General features: G+C 34.0%; 1 pseudogene; it reads right to left on the bottom strand.

Moving 5' to 3' along the window:
• Positions 1-1,272: 1,272 nt before the first annotated feature.
• On the bottom strand, positions 1,273-1,398 carry LOC147825127 (U2 spliceosomal RNA; annotated as a pseudogene).
• Positions 1,399-19,813: the final 18,415 nt, after the last annotated feature.

Raw genomic sequence — 19,813 nt, 5'->3', positions numbered from 1 at the left:
AAATAGATAAAAGCATGGATATTATCCACACTACAAAAATAACTAAAATTGGCTGAATGACTACTGTTTCTTTATAATGACATTTGTAGTTTTAGTCTCGTCTTCTCACCTTCTTAGACAAGATTTATGAAGATACCCAATTGCAACCTTGCTCTACTTTCTGGACAGCATCCCATTCAGAAGAGCACCCTACTATTTGAACCTTCCCCTAAAATCACAAGTCTAAATACTGAGAGTGTGTTTTAATACCATACCTTATATTGCAAATATCCCTTGTTCGCTACGATGAGCATTCTGCCTCACTGTAATGTGCAAAATCCCAAATTGTTCAACTCCTGGTGTGCTCCTGGTGGTCTTTGACTGGAAGCCCTTGGCCGGACACTGCTGTATAGACAATTGTGCTCAAGGTAGCTCTATGAATATGATATTCAAAACTTTGAGATGGAAAGTAACAGAATTTCTCTTGAACCAACTTAAGGAAAATGGAGTTTTCCCCTAAAATCAGAATACATAACTCAAAGCACACAAAAAACTGAAATGCAGGTGGTTCTGAGGAAATACTGGAGCAAGAACTTTGAAGTCATTAGAAACTTAGGAATTTCTTTCTCTTCCTCCCCATCTCCTCTCCTTTCTATTTATTTACCTCACTATTCGCTTTTGCCTGCAGAGTATAATTTACATTAGTTTAGGCTAATGGAATGGCATGACCTTTCTCACCTATGGAATGTGTATGTTACCTTTTAGTTATGGATAGAGATAGTGGCTGCATTTCTATCTCCTGTTCTTATTCCAAGTGAAAGGAACAGAACCAACTCAACTTGAGTCACATATCGTATGATTGAATCAGCATATTAAAATGATTACTGCCAACACATGCAGAAAGTGTTTACTATATGTATTTTTTTATTACATATGCTGGTTTTAGTGTACATTAATTATTTTGTTGCCTTAATAATGCTTAAACACTAAGGCAAAGATCTAAAGGTAACAAAATAATAAATTATATATAATATATTAATAATATATATATACATACCTTTGAATATATATATATACATATTCAGAAATCAATTTGAGAATCAAGACAGTAGAAAATGATACTCATAACCAGTTGTCTAGTACCTCCAATGGGCAGAAACTTTCAAGGTATTTTAGATTAATATAACCTTTCTCCTTTGATGTTTTATATATTATACATTCATAAGAGTGCCAACAAGTTTATAGTAAAACAATATTTAAATCACTATTATTACTGAATCTAACATTTTTTTTTAGTATTTGGAATAGCAGTGATTAGTTCTCTTGCTATTTCTAATCTTTGTCCAAGAATACATTGCTTATTATATTACTGACTTTAGGATATTACACTTGATCTTAGCCAAAAGGCCAAGAAGTGATTGACTTTAGGCTATTGTTGACTCACAAAAACAAAAATAGACAAATTCCATCAGAAATATCTTTATAGATAGACTTTATGTCTATGTAAAGTGAAGGATTTTTATTGGGTAAAAATTAAATGTTTAAAAATTCAATGAATGAAATCATTCAACAGTTTGTTCAGATTGCATGCAATCAAACTGTCATGCCCAAGACTCATATGTTTATGAAAATTGTTTAGTTTTGCTTTGTACTAAAAAGTGTATGTGTGTTATTTTAATTAAGCACTTATTAGTTTTGATGCATATGAACATAGCCTCATTAATACTACAAGGAACTGTTAACATGTCATATATTAGTAAACATCTTTGTGATTGAATCCTTAACTTTTGAGAGAGACATTTTTGGCATGTCTATATTGCTAAGTATAATTAAGTTTTTTATCTATTGCAAAATGATATAGTCTCTATGTTAGATTTATATTCATGCTGAAATAGATTAATAGTCATGAAGAAAGTCTCCCCAAATTCTTACTAAACATCATCCCATTCATATGCAATAAGCTCTGGGAGAAAAGGTTTCTATGCAACAATGTGTTTAGGGAATTCTAGATACAATTTCTCTGTTTGATAGTCACAATGCATTAAAAATGTATTAGGATCCAATGACAATGGGGTTAGTTAAATTTTAAGCTGAAATTCCTATATCCATAAATCCTTTATTTGTGCAATATCTTTCCTTGGAAAATGTTTAAAAACATTTATAAAGAAAAATCAATTTATGATTTTATTTTTTTCTAATATTAGCAAAATTCCTTATATGAAGATAAGTAATGCCTGTACTTAAATTTGAATAGGAGTTTGAGATGGACAATGATTCAATGCACAGAATAACAAATAGTATGAATGTTTACTTCCATTTTTGGTGGATGAATCTAATTGGAATATTGTTTTCTTACACTAAAGTCCTAGAGGTTTTTCCTTTTATAGTTTAAGAAAAAACTCAATTCACTAATATTTGCTATTTTCCCACAATATTCAAGTACTCTTAAGGATGCAAAGATAATTATATATATCAGCCTTAGTCAATAGAACTTCATCATTTAGTATGAAATCACACCAGTGCACACTCACAAGTGCATACTCACTCACATATATGCACACCCACACTATACACTGCTCTGAGATTCATTCACACACTCATAGAAGTCAGTGCTCTAAGGTAAATCCTGAAGCATGCTAGAATGAGGAATGGGTAAACTATTTAGAAAATAGAAAGTATAGGGATCAGGAGATGTAGACTTGCTGGAACAAGGAAGAATACAGATTTGCATTGTAGGGTGGATCTGGAATGATGAGCATATAACTGAAGAGGCTAGGTCTTGGTCAGACACTGAAGATTAAAAAGAGCTTGAATGTGGTCATTGTTTGACCATCAGAGAGTTATGAATCCAGCATATGCAGTGTGTAAGGGACGTGATATGACACTGCTATGAGCTGAATATCTGTGCCCAACATTCTTATGTTGAAACCCTCACCTCCAAGCTGATAGTGTTAGGTGATTAAATCATGGGGTGAAGCCCTCATAAATGGGATTCATGTTCTAATAAGACAGGCCACAAAGAAACAACTTACCCCTTTCCAATGCTATATGGTTAGAACAAGAAGGCAGCTGTGCTCAAGCATGTGAGTCCTCATTAGATACTGCATCTACTGCTTCCTGACCTTAGGTTTTGCAACCTCTAGAAATATGAGAAATAAATTATTATTGGAATCTTTACTATGGGCAGAGAATTGTTTTAGGACTGAGAAAACAAAGAATTACGAGACACATCCTTTAACTTTGAGAGCTTTATGATGTACGGTGATAGCAAATAATCTAAAAAACTAATAATGAAGGCATCACAGGCTTACTTCAAAATGGATGTCATAGAGAATAAATTCTCCAAAGTTCAGAGAAGATATTAAAGAGAAATAGATTTCCAAGAAAGTGTTTAATATTATGGAACTTGGTCTTCTCAGGAAGAATAGAATTTAGCTAAGCTAAAAAGAGTGGATATTCTACCATGGAAGACTGTGAGTAAAGGCAAGAGGCCTTGTATATAAGTTCATTTTTTCACTCATTCATTCATTTAATAGATTTTGAGTGTGTACTGTATGTCAAAAATAATCTACAGAGAATATTGAAAATTAAATCAGATGAGTTTGATTGCAATGATGCTTTTCATTCAACAGAAACCTACAGGCCACTGTGAGAGGAACTTCCATCTAGTTCCTTGATTTAATCTTCATATAATTCTTTTACAGATGAAGAACTTGTAGCTCAGAGAAATTTACACAAGAATTTACACAAGATTGCTTATAGTGTATTTTTAGGGAAGAAACCCACATCAATTATAACTTTTGACTGTAAATAGTTCTAAATAGTTCTACATTACATGTCCTCTGTGCAGAAAATTTTTAAAGTTATCAAACGAATAATTTTTAAATTTGTAGACTAACAAGAGATGAAGACTGTAAAGGATCTTGAAGTCAATTATAGGACTTTAGTCCTGAGTCAGACATAGAATATGGTAGTTCTACATTTATCAGTCTCTGATAGGCCTTATATAACTTTTATGGGCTCTAGACACTTTTGTAATAGTGGGACACTTTCCCCTTTAAAAAGATATTCAATTATATTTTATGATTGCAATGGTATAAGATTCCCTATGTGTTAGTATTTGGACAACAGGCTTTTGGAAATAGTTAGGTTTAGATTAAGGCAAGAGGATGATATTTTCACCAATAGGATTGATGCTCTTATAAGAAAAGATCACCCTCTGTGTGTGTGTGTGTCTCTCTGTGTGTCTCCCTCTGTTTCTCTCTCTCTGGCATGCACTGAGAGATCATGCAAGATGATGCCTATATATATGGCTAGGAGGTGAGCTTTCACCATGTAATAGTTAACTGTTGTGTCCAGCTTGAGTGAGAAACTCACAGCTAATTGGCTTAGCCTAATTCTGGATGTGACCGAATGATGAGCTTACTGAAGAGGGAAGACCAGTTCAGGTGTGGGTAGCACAAATCAATTGGCTTGTAGTCTGGATGGAATAAAAAGAAATAGAAGAAGGAAATCTCACTTCTGCTTCTTCAGAAGAACTCCAGTCTTTGCCTATATCTTTGGATGTCCATCTCTAGGCTTCCAGTACAGACACTTCAGCCTTCTAACATAGACCCGACAACTTCCCAATAGACTCCAACAACTTCCCAATAGTCTCCAACTGGACTCTTCAGTGAGCTCCAGGTGTTCCATTTTTGACTGATCTTTTGGATCTCCAGCATGCAGATGACCCTTCTGCATTCTTCCATACATTACTCTGCAGGTGGCTATTGTAAGCTTACCAGGTGAACCTACACACACACACACACACACACACACACACACACATAACACAACACACACACACACACGCACACAGACGCACACATATTCTGCTACTCTAATAACACTGACTGATACACACCAGACACCAAATTTGATCTTGATCTTGGTCTTCTCAGCCTTTAAAACTGTGAGAAATAAATTTCTGTTTTTTAGCCGCACACCCCTCTCATGCTGGTATAGCAGCACAAGGCTATAAGAGAGGTAACTATATAGTAGCCTTTGTTAAAAGGAGCAAGCACAATTCCTGCTATTTCTGGAGTAGCAGATTTCAGTTGCCTGCCTATTCAAGGTATGATTGAAGCATGGAAGTCACATCCTACTTCCTGTGGAGCCCGGGAGCACCTTGCTCTCATGTAACCACAATACCTGCATTATTAATTGTGTTCTTTTATTTTAGTTTACTTTTTTATTGGTGTGTGTTTACATTGCATAATGATTACATTCCTTGAGGGGAGTTGGTACATGCATATAATAAAGATTAATTCTTTGTTTTCACTTTCTTTTCTCGTCTCTCTCTCTCCCACTTACTCCATCTCTTGATCCCATTCCTATTTTTAAAAGATCTCTCTACTTCCTGTTATCTATCTTTAATTTCCTTTTTATTTATATTTTGGCTTTCTCATATAAATGAAAACATGATACGTAAGCTTTTGTGTCTGATTTAGTCATTTAGCATTATGGTCACAAGGTCCACCTATTTTCATACAAATGAGTCAAGTTTATCATTCTTTATGGCAAAGCAGAAGCCCATTGTACATAAATACCACATTTTCAGTATCCATTCTTCTGTTGATGGACATATAGTCTGCTTTGATGATTTAGCTATTGTGAATTGTGCTGTTATAAGTGGTGGGAGGGGAAGGGGAAAGGAAAGAAGGGAAAGGAAAAATTATGAGAAAAGAAAAAAGTGGAAACGAAATCTATGTAAATAGGGAAGGGTGGAGGGGGTGAAGGGCGCACAGGTAATGGGGAAAAAAATAAGAACCAAGATACATCATGTACAGGTACAACCACCCAATGATAAATGTAAACATGTTGTATACCTAAAATGTACCAATAAAAGAATTAACGAAAAAAAAAAAACATGGGTATGCAAGTATTGCTGTAATATGATGTCTTTAACTTTTTCATGATAATACCTAAAATAAGAATAAGTGGATCATATATGCCTTTGTTCCCCACTTTAGGGAGAAAGCATTGTATCTTTTCCATTCATAGGAGGAATTTTTGTTGGAAGTATGGAGTACATGTCTTTGATCTGTTGAGAAGGTTCTGTTCTACTTCTAGTCTCCTGATAGCTTTTACCATGAACAGCTGCAGAATTTAGTCCAATACTCTTTCTCCAACTAGTGACAGGATCATATGGCTTTCTCCTTTCCTCTGTTAAAATGATTACTTTTGGGGGTGGATCTTCCAATGCTGAACCAACACTGCCATCCCTATAATAAAACCACTTTCTACTTACTGCCAGATCTGACTTCTAAGAGTTTGTTTTGTTAAACAAATTTCTATCTATGTTCATACCTTTTTCTTCTATTATCTTTATCCAGTTTTAGGATTAGCACAATGTTGAGTTCCTAAAATGAGGGGAGAAGTGTTCCTTCTTTTTTCTGCTTTTAAATGTTTGATATAATTTATCAGTTAAAATGTTTATGAGCCTGCTGTTGTCATATAGGTAGGTTTTCAAGCTAGGAATACACTTTCTTTAATAGGTGCTATTCAAATTTTATATTTCCTCCAGAGTTAGTTTCATTAATTTGTCTTCTAAGTTACTTCTTAGAAGTTGTCCAATTTATTTCAAAAAAGATTTTTGTAATATGCTTTCTATATCCTTTTAAATTCTGTAAAATCTGTGGTAATGTCTCCTAGATCTTAATATTGTAATTTAAAAAATGTATAAGTGATATTGTGTAACAGGAAGAAAAGGTCTAAAAGAGCAGGGGAATTGGGAGGGATAGGGGAAGGGGAAAAAGGGAAAGGAAAAAATATGAGAAGAGGAAAAAGATGGAAGCAAGGTCTTTGCAAATAGGGAAGGGTGGAGGGAGTGAAGGGAGGGCAAGGGAAGGGGAAAAAAATAAGAACCAAGATATTCATGTAATGGTACAAGATCCCAATGATGAATGTAACTGTATTTTATACCTAAAATGTACCAATAAAGTTAATAGGGAAAACAAAAAAGAATAAGTGGATCAAATGGAACTTTTAGTTTTACTTTTTTGAATTTCTATACTCTAGTAGTTTTCATTACCATCAAAAATGTAGGAGGGCTCCTTTTTTCCTGCAGCCTCACCAGCATTTGTTATTATTTGATTTATTGATGATAACCATTCTTTCTGGAGTAAGACAGAATCTCGATGTTGCTTTAATGTGCATTTCTCTAACCGTCAGCAATGTTGATCATTTTTGATGTATTTATTGCCCATTTATTCTTCTTCTGAGAAATGTCTATTCATTTCAGTGTTCTATTTTTTTAATTCATTAAGCTTATTGGCACATTTTAGGTATACAATGTGATGACATTCATCATTGGGAATTTGTACCTTCACATGATGTATCTTGGTTCTCCTCCCATCCCCTGCCCTCCCTTCAACCCCTCCACCCCTCCCTATTTACAAAGACTTTGTTTCCTTTTTTTCCTTTTCTCATATTTTTTCCTTTCCCTTCTTTCCTTTCCCCTTCCCCTCCCACTTCCCCTTCCCTTTCTCCTTCACCTTTGGACCTTTTCTTCCTATTTCACATTATCTATCATACATTTTGATCCTCGTTTACGCTTTCAGTTTCTCACACCAGAGAAACTATTTGGTATTTACACGTGTGTCCTATTTATTTCACTTAAGAGTAAGGCCTCAATGTGCATCCATTTAGTTTTTGATTGGGTCTTTTCTTTGGAGAGTCTAATTGTTTATGAGTACTTTATATATTCTAGATATTAGTTCTCTGTCCAGGGATTAGCTGGGAAAGTTTTTCTCATTTTGTAGGTTGTCTCTTCACTCTGTTGGTAGTTCCCTTTGCTGTGCAGAAGCTTTTTCATTTGATATGATCCTGTTTGTTGATTCTTGGTTCTATTTCTTCTGTCATTGAGGTTCTTTTCAGAAAGTCCTTGCCTAAACTTATGTCAGAAATTTTACCTATTTTTATCTTTGTCTTTAGGAGATTAAGAGTTTTTGTTTCAAGATGTAGCTTTTGGGTCCATTTTGATTTTCATTTAGTACATGGTGAGATATAAGGGTCTTATTCAATCCTATGAATCTGCACAGCCAGTTTTCCAAGCACCAGTTTTTGAAGAGACTGTCTTCCAGTATATGCTTTTAGGACCTTTGTTAAAGATCAAATAGCTGAATGTCCCTTGTTTTTGTTCTGCATCTTCTATTCTGTTCTATTGATCTCAAGGTCCATTTTTGTGCCAGTATCATACTATTTTTATCACTGTACCTTTGCCATATAATTTGAAATCTGGGATTGTGACAACTCTGACATTGTTCTTGTTATCCAGTATTGCTATTGCTATTCTGTGCGTCTTCTGGTTCCACATGAATTTTAGAGTTGTTTTCTCTAGTTCTGTGAGGAATGTTGTTGGTATTTTGATTAAGATTGCATTAAATCTGTATATCAGTTTTGGAAGTATAGCCCTTTTGACTATATTGATTCTAACTACCTAGAAAGGTCTCTCTCTCTCTCTCTCTCTCTCCATTTTCTGATATCCTGTTGAATTTCCTTTTTTCAGAGTATTGCAGTTTTCAGTGTAGAAGTTGTTCACTTCCTTGGTTACATTAATTCATAATTTTTCTTGATTCTTTTGTGAATGGTATTGTTTTCCTAATTTGTTTCTCAGTAAAATTGCTATTGGTATGCAGGAATATTATTGTTTCTTGTTTGTTGATTTTGTAAACTTTGTAACCTACTACAATGCTGAATTTATGAATTTTAGCATTTTTATGGAGTTTTTTAGTTTTCTATGTAGAGAATTATTTCATCTACAAATAATGATAATTTGACTTCTTCCTTTCCTCTACCTGTCCCATTCATTTATTTTTCTTGCTTGACTTCTGCGACTAATATTTGAAGTACTACCTTGAGAAGAAATGATGATCTTTGTTTTCTTCCTAATTTAAGAGGGAAATCTTTCAGGTTTTCCTCATTTAATGTGATGTTGGAAGTACATTTGTCATAAATGGCTTTTATAAGACTGAGGTAAGGTCCTTCTAGACTTATTTTCTTCACTTTTTAGAAAATCATGAGTGAATCTTGGATTTTGCCAAAGGCCTTTTCTGCATCTGTGGATATGGTGATGTGATTTTTGTCCTTGCTTTTGCTTGTGTGACATACCACATTTATTGATTTTCATTTGTTGAAACATCCTTGATCCCCAGGATGAACTCTACTTCATCATGCTGTGTGATCTTTTTGATTTGTTGTATCCTGTTTGCCAGTATCATGTGGAGGATTTTTGCATCTATAATCATTAAGGTGATTTTTGATTGGCTCCTTATTTGGTTTCAAATCAGGGTAATGCTAGCTTCCAAGAATGACTTTGGGAATACTCCTTTCCTTTCAATTTCATTAAAGGGTTCGAGGGGTATTGGCATTAGTCCTTTCCTGAAGTTCTTATAAAATTCAGCAATGAATCCATCAAGGCCTTGGGTTTTCTTAGTTGGTAGTTTTTTTATTACTATTTTTATGTGTATCTTTGAATGTATCCATTTCTCCTGAATTCTCCAATTTATTGGCATACAGGTTTGTGAAATAGTGACGAATAATATTCTAGATTTTGATGGGATGTATTGTAATTTCAACTTTTCCATTTATAATTGCATTGATTTGGGTCTTTCTTTTTTTTAAGATTGGCTAAAGATTTGTCTATTTGATTATCCTTTTGAAGAATCAGCTCTTCAATTCATTGATTTTAAAAATTTAGTCTCTATTTTGTTGATTTCAGCTCTAATCTCTATACTTTCTTTCCTTTTACTAGCATTGGATTTGAAGATTTGAATTTTTCTTGTTTTTCTAAGAGTTTGAGGCATATCATTGTAATGCCAGGGTAGGGGTCTGGAGACCAGGGCACAACCCCCATTCTTCGGGTTCTTACCCTCACTCCAGTGAAGAATGAGGAACTCAGAAATGAAAGTAGTATGAAGCAGAGCTTTATTTATAATATTGAGACAGCAGTGACAAAGCTTCCAAGAAGCAAGTTGCATGGCTAGGAGAGCTATAATGAGCTTCTCAACAGGGGTCTTTGCTCTGGCCATTGTTATAGTGGTAAATTGGTCTGGAGTGAGTTAAGGATTATGGGGTCTTTACTGATTGGTGTGCTCAAGGCCAATCAGTGTCAGCATTTGTTGCTGGGATGAGCTGTTGCTGGGAGGAGCTGTGCTAGGGTGAGCTAAAGATCATGGGGTCAAGAGGCTTTCCAGTGAACACTTGCAAGCTGGTCTAAGAGTAACTTTTACACCTGCAAAGGTTTCACAAAAGGCAATTTCCAATAAGCAGGTGGTCATTTCTATAGCTCTCTGCCATGTCAGCTATGCCATGACAGCCACTTTATGCCCTATATATCCCTGACTATCTCCCCTCCTAGCTCCCCCTACATCATCATATAATTTATTTAGGCTCACTCTATTTTTGTGATATGGGCATTCACAGGTATAAATTTCCCTCCTAGGTCTGCTTTCATTGTTTCCCATAAGTTCTGATATGCTGTACTGACATTACCATTGAATTATAGGAACTGTCTTATTTCTTCCTTGACTTATTCTTTGACTATTATTTATAATGTATTGTTCAATTTTAATGGATCTGCATAATTTCTGTTTTCTTTTACCATTGATTTCTAGTTGTATTGTGCTGTGATCTAATATGCTTGGTATATTTTTGATTCTTTTGCACTTATGTAAGCATGCTTTGTTGACTAGAATGCTGTGTATTTTGGAGAAATTTTCATGTGCTGCTGAGAAGAATGTGTATTCTGTTGTTATTGGGTAAAACATTCTGTAGGTATCTATTAAATCCATTTGTTCAAAGATTTGTTTCAACTCTCATTGTTAATATTTTGTCCAGTTGATCTATTTGTGATAGTGGGATATTGGGGTCCCTCATTACAGTTGAACTGATATTTGTTTGATCTTTCATGTCCAGTAGTGTTTATTTTAAGAAGTTGTATTTGCCATTGTATAGAGCATATACGTCTGCTATTGTTATTTCTTTCTGTTTAATTTTTTTTTAACCAACATATCGCGACTTTCTTTGCCTCTTATGTTCAGTATTGGCTTGATGTCCACTTTGTCTGAAATTAGGATAGCTATTCTTGCTTTTTTTTTCAGTTTCCTGTTGCTTGGAATATATTTTCCATCCTTTGATTTTTAATCTAATTTCTTTTTCAGTTAAATGTATTTATGGCTCATAGCATATTGTTGGATTTTGTTTTTGATCCATTCTCCCAATCTGTTTTTTTTATTTTTTATTTTTTGTTGGGGAATTGAAACCATTAATATTGAGAGTTATTACTGAAAGGTATTGAATTATTCTTGTCATTCCATTACTTTTCTGTTGCTGAATCTCATTATTTTCCTTTTACTTAACTGTTCACCCTTTTAGATGTGTTCATTAATTCATTCTGTTGGATCTCTTGGCATTGTTAGCTTGATTTTCTCATTCTAGGATACCCTTGAGAATTTTGGGGTGTGCTCCTTTGGTGGACTTGGATTTCTTTAAATGCTGTTTATTATGAAAATATCTTAAAATATCTTATTTTTCTGTCAAATTTGAAAGATAGTTTTGCAAGATATTTTACTCTGTGTTGGATTATTTCTTCTAGCAGTTGAAACACTTTGTTCCAAGCTCCCCTGGCTTCAAATGTTTGTGTCAAGAAGTCTGCTGTAATTCTACTGGGTTTTCTTCTATAAGTGTTTCATTGCTTTTCTCTAACAGCTTTTAAGATTCTGTCCTGTGTTGGACTTCTGGAATTTTGTCTAGAATGTGTCCTGTAGAGGTTCTTTTCTGATCATGACTACTTGGGGTTCAGTATGACTCACTTCTCTGTATGTTAAATACATTTCCAATACTTGAAAAGTTTTTTGGTATTATTTCACTATGCCATTTGTACAATCTTTTGATTTTTAAGTAATTCCAATTGATCTTAAATTGTCTTCTTTGCATCATGTAACAATTGTTGGATTCATTTTTCATGGTCTCTTTTTGTCATCTCTCATTAATATTTCACTGACAGCAGACCTGTCTTATAGTTCTGTCTCTGTTTTCAAATTGGTTGCTACTGCTATCTATACTTTTGATAATATTTTTAATCTCAATTTTAGTTTGGTGCCTTTTTATGTACTCTAATTCTTTTCTATGCTGGGCTTTCATTTTTTGTATCATTTTGTTTAACTACATCTTTTTGTGCTCATCAAGTACCTTACTGATCTTTTTAAAAATCTCCTCTTGGGCTGGGGATTTAGCTCAGTGGTTCTGTCACTTGCCTTTCAAGCACAGGGTCCTGAGTTCAATCCCTGGTACCAAAAATCAAAACAAAATCTCCTATATTGTCTTTTCAAATATTTAATTGTTTGGCTTTTTATTTCCTCACCTTCTATGCCCTGTGGTTCAGCTTTCTAGGATTTTGGAGTTTTGGATGCATTTTGTTGCCTTGCCTTCTCATTTTTCTATTTCGTATTTTGTGCTGATATTTGTATGATGACTACTGTGGAAGGTTGCTAGTATGGAGACCGCTTAATTAATGTCTGATTTTCAATGATTACCTCTATGCATGGCTACTACAGGCCTTTCACTCTATCCCAGAATTTAACAACTTCCATTTATTTGGGAAGTGAGGTGGCAAGGTATTTGGCCCAGTAGCCTGTTCTCCAGGAATGGGCTAATATTGGTAATAACACAAAGGTAATCCAGATATTACAAGGCAGAAAAGAGCAATTAATAGTAGCAACCATGTCACCTTGGCCATCGTAATAAAATCAGCAACAATAATGGCATCAAAGACCCTAAGAACCAATAATGGACCACTCTTAACCATAGAAAAGATATCTATAATTAGAGTATAAATACTTAGACAAAACAAATATTGACTTAAAGTAAATATCTACTAAATTGAATAACTTCACCTCACTAAAAATAGAACAGTATTCAAAACTAATAACAGAGTTAACTGGCTATGTAAAGATTCATAAACTTGATGTAAATATCGAGGGGTGGGAAACTGGAGAATCAGAGCAGTAAAATTTGAAATGTTAATCAATGGAAAATGAAAAGGAAGAGACAAAAATAAGGTAGGGAATCACATTGAAAAATAAAAAGAAATGACCAGATAACAGTAACACAAAAACAACCTACTAAAAGAATAGAAAAGAAAAAACAATGAACAAAATGCACAAAGGAAAATGAGAAAGAAAAAAGATAAAAGGAGAAAATAATGAGAAGAAAACCCAAATCTCCCAAAACCAATGAAGTAAAAAGAAAGAGAAAAAAATTGAGTCCATTGAGGGAAAAATTTCCTCTGTGTTTTTGAAAGAGAAGTTTCTTTCCAGGATCTTCATTCTTAGAATCCAGGAAGTCACAATTTTTTCCACCTAGGTTTATGGCCTATCAGTTTATGAGGTGCCCTCCCTGCTGCAGGGACCTCTCAGTCTGTATATCCCAGAGAGTGGCAACTGTTCAATCCCAAGTATGTCCTTGTTCATGTTAGTGGATTGAAAAAGCCATCAGTCCTTTGTTGTCTGTTGGATGTTGGGTACAGTAGGAGTTCAAGTAGAAACAGCTGAGCTAAATCCCCAGCTCCATAGACTACTGTATGACACTTTCAGATCCAGCCTCTTCTGGAAACTACAGTTGCTGGATCTGGTTTCCCAAGACAAAAGGCAAAGACCATGTCATTCATAGCCTGAGCTTAAACTTCTCAAGGAAGTTCATGGTGAAGTGCGCCCCTCTCCTGGGCTGTGAGTATATGTGACCAGTAAACTACTGTTGATCTCGTATATCCAATGTTCAGTGTCCTGTGTTTGGCCATTCCCATCATCCTAGATTAGGAATCCCACTGTCACCAGTGGGTGAGTAAGAGACTATCAAAATAACATAGTAATATATATTCATTTTCTTTGACCTAGTCTACTTAAAATTATGATTTTAAATAAATTAAAATTTCTTCATAAGCCCTAAAATGTATCATTGGCCTAGATGCTGCATCTGCAATGTCTAATGCAGAAGTCAGCCTTGGCCCAAAGTAAAACTCATTTCTAGAATTCTATAGTTCTTTTGTCCAATATGAGCTCTTTCATCTCACATGTTTTCTAAGTGATGAAAACAGAAATTCTTCCCTTACTTTTTACTTAAAGAAATTTATTCTAAATTAAGATTTTTCCCTCATTATACCTAATGCAATTAAAAAGTCATTACCAAGTACTTTTTAAGTGGTGTATCAAACAGAATCTGAATGCTGAGGCAGGAAGGACACAGACAATATACTTTAAATTGTTCTGTGAGCTATAAAACACTACAGCAATGTAATATGCCATTCTATTCCAGGTCAATGTTTTTCCAACTATGCTCAACAAGCTGTAAAGTTTCTTTTCAGTCTGTCTTGGGAGTTGCTGGGAAAGACATTTTGAAGTTGTATACAGGGGAGATTGTGATCACTTTCTGCTCTTCTTTTGTTTTTTTTTCTTATTCTCAAGTTCATCAGAGAAGCTCTGACCATCTATCTTGACTAACTACAAAGGATTTTATTGCAAGCAAGAATACTGCTAGAAATTTTAATTTGGAATAAATTTCTTTAAATAAAAAGTAATCAAAGGATTAACCAAAGTTGAATTCAATACAATGAATCAATGTAGAAGAGAACCAATTAATAACAATGTGGCAATACTGACATAGTATTGGGAAAAATGTAGAAATATATTTTTATTTTGCTTCCCCTCATTAAAATAAATATAGGTATCTTGAGAAAACTCTGGACAACTGTTTGAATATTTAAATTTTCAACACCTCATTAATACCAAATACACACAGGTATATATTCGACAATGTCCATCCTTGGTGTGCTTTAGGGTTACTAAGCCTTGTTAACAATAAATCCTGTGTCTGACAACTAGCCTAATTCCCCTCTGCTTTCTTCAGTTTCTTTCCTCTTATCAAAGGAAATAGAAACAATTGGCTTTCACCCTCTCAGCACTTATACTAAGAATAATTCTCCTCAGGGTTGGGTCTCTTTTAAAACTAAACCTCAGTTTTCTTAGTCTTTCCACAAAACCTTTATTTCTAGTTCTTTAATCATTCCCTTAGTTCCTCTGAATACTTCCCATGGTCTCATAAAGTTTAACATACCCTCTACTGAAAATGACATTTCACTATTAAAGGAAAACAGACTACATGTTTTCCTTGTTGTAACTCTCAGGGATAGGTTGCTATACATTTTGTAAGGAATAATATTATGGTAGTCTAATTTTAAAAAAACTTTCTGTACATTAGAATTACATCTTAATTACAGTTCTTCACATAAATTTCTCTCATGATTTCTTAGCCAGTATTTCTTTGCTGTAACCAAGTGCCTATTACAAATAGAGGAAAGATTTATTATGGCTTATGGTTTCAGTGTTTTCAGTCCATGGTGGGCTAATTCCATTGCTGTGGTCTTGAGATGATGCAGAATGTCATAGTAGAAGAGAGTGGTGGAGGAAAGCTGCTAACTTCATGGCAGCTAGGGAGCAGAGAGAAACAGAGTCAAAGAGGAAGGTGCCAGAGACTAGATATAGTCTCCAAGGTCAAATGCTTATGACCCATGCCCTTCAACTAGGATCCACCTCCTGTTTCCATCACCATCTAGTAATTTCATCAATTATTATCTCATCAATGGATTATTATTACACTGATCAAGTCAGAACCCTCATGATCCAAAAGTCCATCAGCAAACAAGTCTTCAACACAGTGAGCCTTGTTGGAGCCAAATCATAACAAAGGATTATATATCATAATAAAATATTACAAAGAAAATAAATGGTGCAAGGATTAAAAAGCTCAGAGTCAATCCACAATGGAAGATCAATACAGTTTTAATGAAACTAAGCTAATCTGTTTTTACCTTATGTGTTCATGGAATTCCCTATGTATACCTTAGAACTATAAATTTCTTTCATGACTTGTGGATCAGAATGATCAATGACAACATTTATAATTCCCATTATCTCATGGAGCCTTCAAAAATGTTGTAGGCTAGGGATGTTTTAAAATTCAAGATAAATTTCCAATGAACTTGTGATATTGATGATTTCAAGTCCTGATCTCACTGTACACTAAAAGTCTGTAAATATCACAAAAGACTGTCAAAATTTTCTAAATGGAAACTGGATTGCTCCAGTTCATACAAACGGAAGATCACAAAATAGGCACAGAAAAATTGCTTTCCCTCTCTTCAGAGTGCATGCACAGCAGTGTATCATTCACAAGTACACCTCCAAATAGTCTTATAATTTCATAAGGCTTAAGCATGATCCATAACATGATTCCACTATCTAATTGTACCTGAAATTTTCTTCCTCTACTCCCCATTTGCCAAAGCAATTCTTGTGTGAGATAAATCATGCTTTCAATAACTTTAGCAAACCAGCTATAGGTCCCGTATGCCAATCCAACTACAATGACACATGCCGATTCCCATACCTGGCAAAGCAATCATTGTCAAAAGCAACTGGAGCCAAGCAAACAGAACCTCACACTTCTGCATTTTTCATTTCTATGGACTCAACATGCATTTGCTTGCATAAAAGTTTAGTTTTTTCATTTGCCTACTCCTTTATTGTAGATTCCATTTTCTAAGACTCAAGATACCATGCAAAGAAAGTGGGCCAGCAGATAATTTAATTGACTGATATTTGATTGTATAAAAGACAAATATTATTGTACATCTTAACACTTGTTCTCTTGGTGAGTTGTACCAGAGAAGAATAGTGAACTCATACAAAAATATAGTCCAGGCAGTCCAATTCCTTCTTTTCTGTAAAGTTTCCTATTCATCTCTCAATTCCAGGCTGGATATAGTTTCAGCTCAAACGAGAATTCCCACTGTAGCTGTCCAATCATATAATCACTAATGCTATCAGTCCCTGAAAATAACATTACTCCAATTCCAAAGAATCCTTGAGCAAATGATATTTCAATACTTTAAGACTTGAATTCCAGGGGAAATATTTGCCTAAAATTGTTAGTATCAAGAAGCTACAAGAGTCAGGCTTGTCATTCAGTCATTTATCCTGCCTCTTCTATGAGAACTATCTATCTATCCTATCTATCTATCTATCGATCGATCTATCAATTATGTCTTATTTTTTGTCTATGATGGTTAAAATTTCAAGATTTTGAAATTAAATATTTATATAGTATGTCTATATGCCTATCAATCATCTATTTTATGTATTTATCTGTCTCCTATATGTCTAATCCATTCACCATACAGATCTATTTTTAATATTTTCTCAACATTCATTATATGTTGAATATTACTTTTAGCATTGGGAATACAGAAATAATAATAATAGTTCATGGTCTTTTAGATTTTTATAGCTAATTTGTGAAATGGACACTACATGAAAGACTATAGTTATTCATGATTGTAGGAAGTACTATAGAGAAACAATGCAGATCACATGATAAGTATAAATATCAGGCACCTATACATTATTTTGAGGTGAGAAGGATTGTGGTTGGGAAAGTATCTCCCAGAAGTAATGCTTAAGTTACTTTCCAAAACAAGAATAGTCTGAAGCAGAGGACAGTGTAGATCATAAACTCTCTCTTAGCCTGTTAGTGTCTTAGATGGTACCTGAATTACACAAAAGTAATCTCTACTGTTTTGCTTACAATAATTCTAGATTTAGCTAGTGAAACATTTAAATGACATAATTGAACTATGGTGTAGAAACAATTTCAATTACATTAATTTTAATTATGGTACATTTAAATTGCACAGTATGAAATTGCATTGGTCCTTGCTGTAATATTGCTTTCTGCAGCAGTTCCATGATGGGTTTCAATTTCTGCATGTAAATATTACAGGTCTTGCTATTTCAAGTGTAATTTCATTTTCACTTGTTTTGAAGGCAAATAAATTGTGTTAAAATTATTTCCTTTCCTGTAATTTCATCTGCTCATTAAATTTCAACCACTGAACAAAAATTTTTAAAACAATACACTGCCATTTCTGGATAAGTCTAAAGGAGAGTCAATTTTCAAGGAAAAATGATTAAAAAAAGAGGTGAAAATTGTAATTACCCACCTATTTATGTAATACATTTTACAATTTTTTAACTATAAAAATATATTTATAATTAATGCCAGTTAACCAATGAAAATATTTAAATAAGAATTACAATAATTTTTTCTTTCTTTTATTCCTTTTATTTATCTTTAAAAGCTTATAAAGTCAGTAGAAAGGGAAAATATCTGAATAATATCTTTTGTGTAAGGATATGAACATATATTTGGTGAAATAATCCTGATTGTTGGCTACACTTTGAGATCTTTCATTGAACTTTTCATTAACAACTTCTTCCCTGACTAAAGACCAAGTCAAAAATCCCCTATAAAATTACTTTCCTTTGTCTATGGAATTTGAAAGAGTTTCTTCTTTCTATTTATCATAACCTTATTACCTTTATTTACCTTATCACTACTACTGTTAGCCCACCTTCGTCAGACCTGACATTTCATGCTCTATCTTTCCTTTCCTTTCTTTACATTGAAATTTCAAATCATTCTTCCACTTCCTGTTGTACTTAATGGACAACTTTCTTTCCAGAAATCTAGCACAGGTCAGAGCTCCAGCCACCTCCTTATTTAAAAGGAAATTTTGGAGAATTTTTTCCTTAGACTAAAAATCTACCCAGAGTTCTGAACATATTTTTGTCTATGTTGTGAGAACAGCATAACCATAATAAGTGAAACAATATAAAGATAATAAGGGTGAAGCAGCACAGAAACTTTTATCAAGTATATTTTTATAATCAAGGTCAGTGGAAGGGCCTACTTATACTAGCAGAAAAGGTAATGAAGCTTGAAATTTCCTAGTGGTCCACTGAAGTAGAATAAACAATTCTACACAGAAATTCACAAAAACCATAGAATCATTTAGTCTAACAACGTGACAATCAGTTCTAACTCTTTTTAGATAGTATTAAATGTTTTTCATGCATGCATATTATATTTTGTTTTTAAGCTAAGTGAAAAAATATCCGTAAGGATTTTATCAGAGTTCCTGAGCCATAACAGGTCCTCATAGATAGACACACACACACACACACACACACACACACACACACACACACACACACAAGTATGCATTTCTCATATAAAATAGCCAAACTGTTCAATAGAGAATTTCAACAACTTTAATGAAAGCACTTATTAAAAGAATAAAAGGATGCACCCCTACAACATGACACATAATCGTTAAAAGTCACAAGTTTTCCTCAATTTACAAACACAGATATTTCATCTATGCATTTCTTGAACTCCTAATTCATGCTAGATTTTAAAGATACAGAGATAAAAACACATGAGGACATTTTATACACAAGAACAGGGTGTTATGGTTCTATATTTCTACATAGGTTTACATTGCTGCTTAAGTATTTGAAATTACAGATTCTAAAGAAAAATTGTAACAGGATCTGCCTAGAATAGTTTGAGAAACAAACATGCATTTGAAAAACTCCACATTTTCTGCACTAGTGTAAAAATAGGTCTTTTGTGATTAGGAATGAGTACATGCTCCTCTTGGTTCCAGAAACAGTGAAAAAGTAGACTTGTCTACAAGTAGGGGCTATAATCACTCAATCAATGTTTTCCCTCAAGAAAGCTGCTTCCACAGCATAGGGAGAAGAGGTGCCAAAATAAATCATCCAGATAAAATACTGAAATACATTCAATTTTAAAGGAGAGCAATACTAGATATTGCACTTTTTCCAAAATGTATCACCACTTCTATATTTATGCTGGTGTTTTTAAGATTTCCCTT

The sequence above is a fragment of the Heterocephalus glaber genome, unplaced genomic scaffold (assembly GCF_053883595.1).
Source record: "Heterocephalus glaber isolate CG9 unplaced genomic scaffold, H.glaber_assembly_v1.0 deba00001509, whole genome shotgun sequence".
Classification (NCBI taxonomy): domain Eukaryota; kingdom Metazoa; phylum Chordata; class Mammalia; order Rodentia; family Bathyergidae; genus Heterocephalus; species Heterocephalus glaber.
Note: the sequence above shows the minus strand (reverse complement) of the source record. Positions and strands in the feature narration are given on the sequence as shown.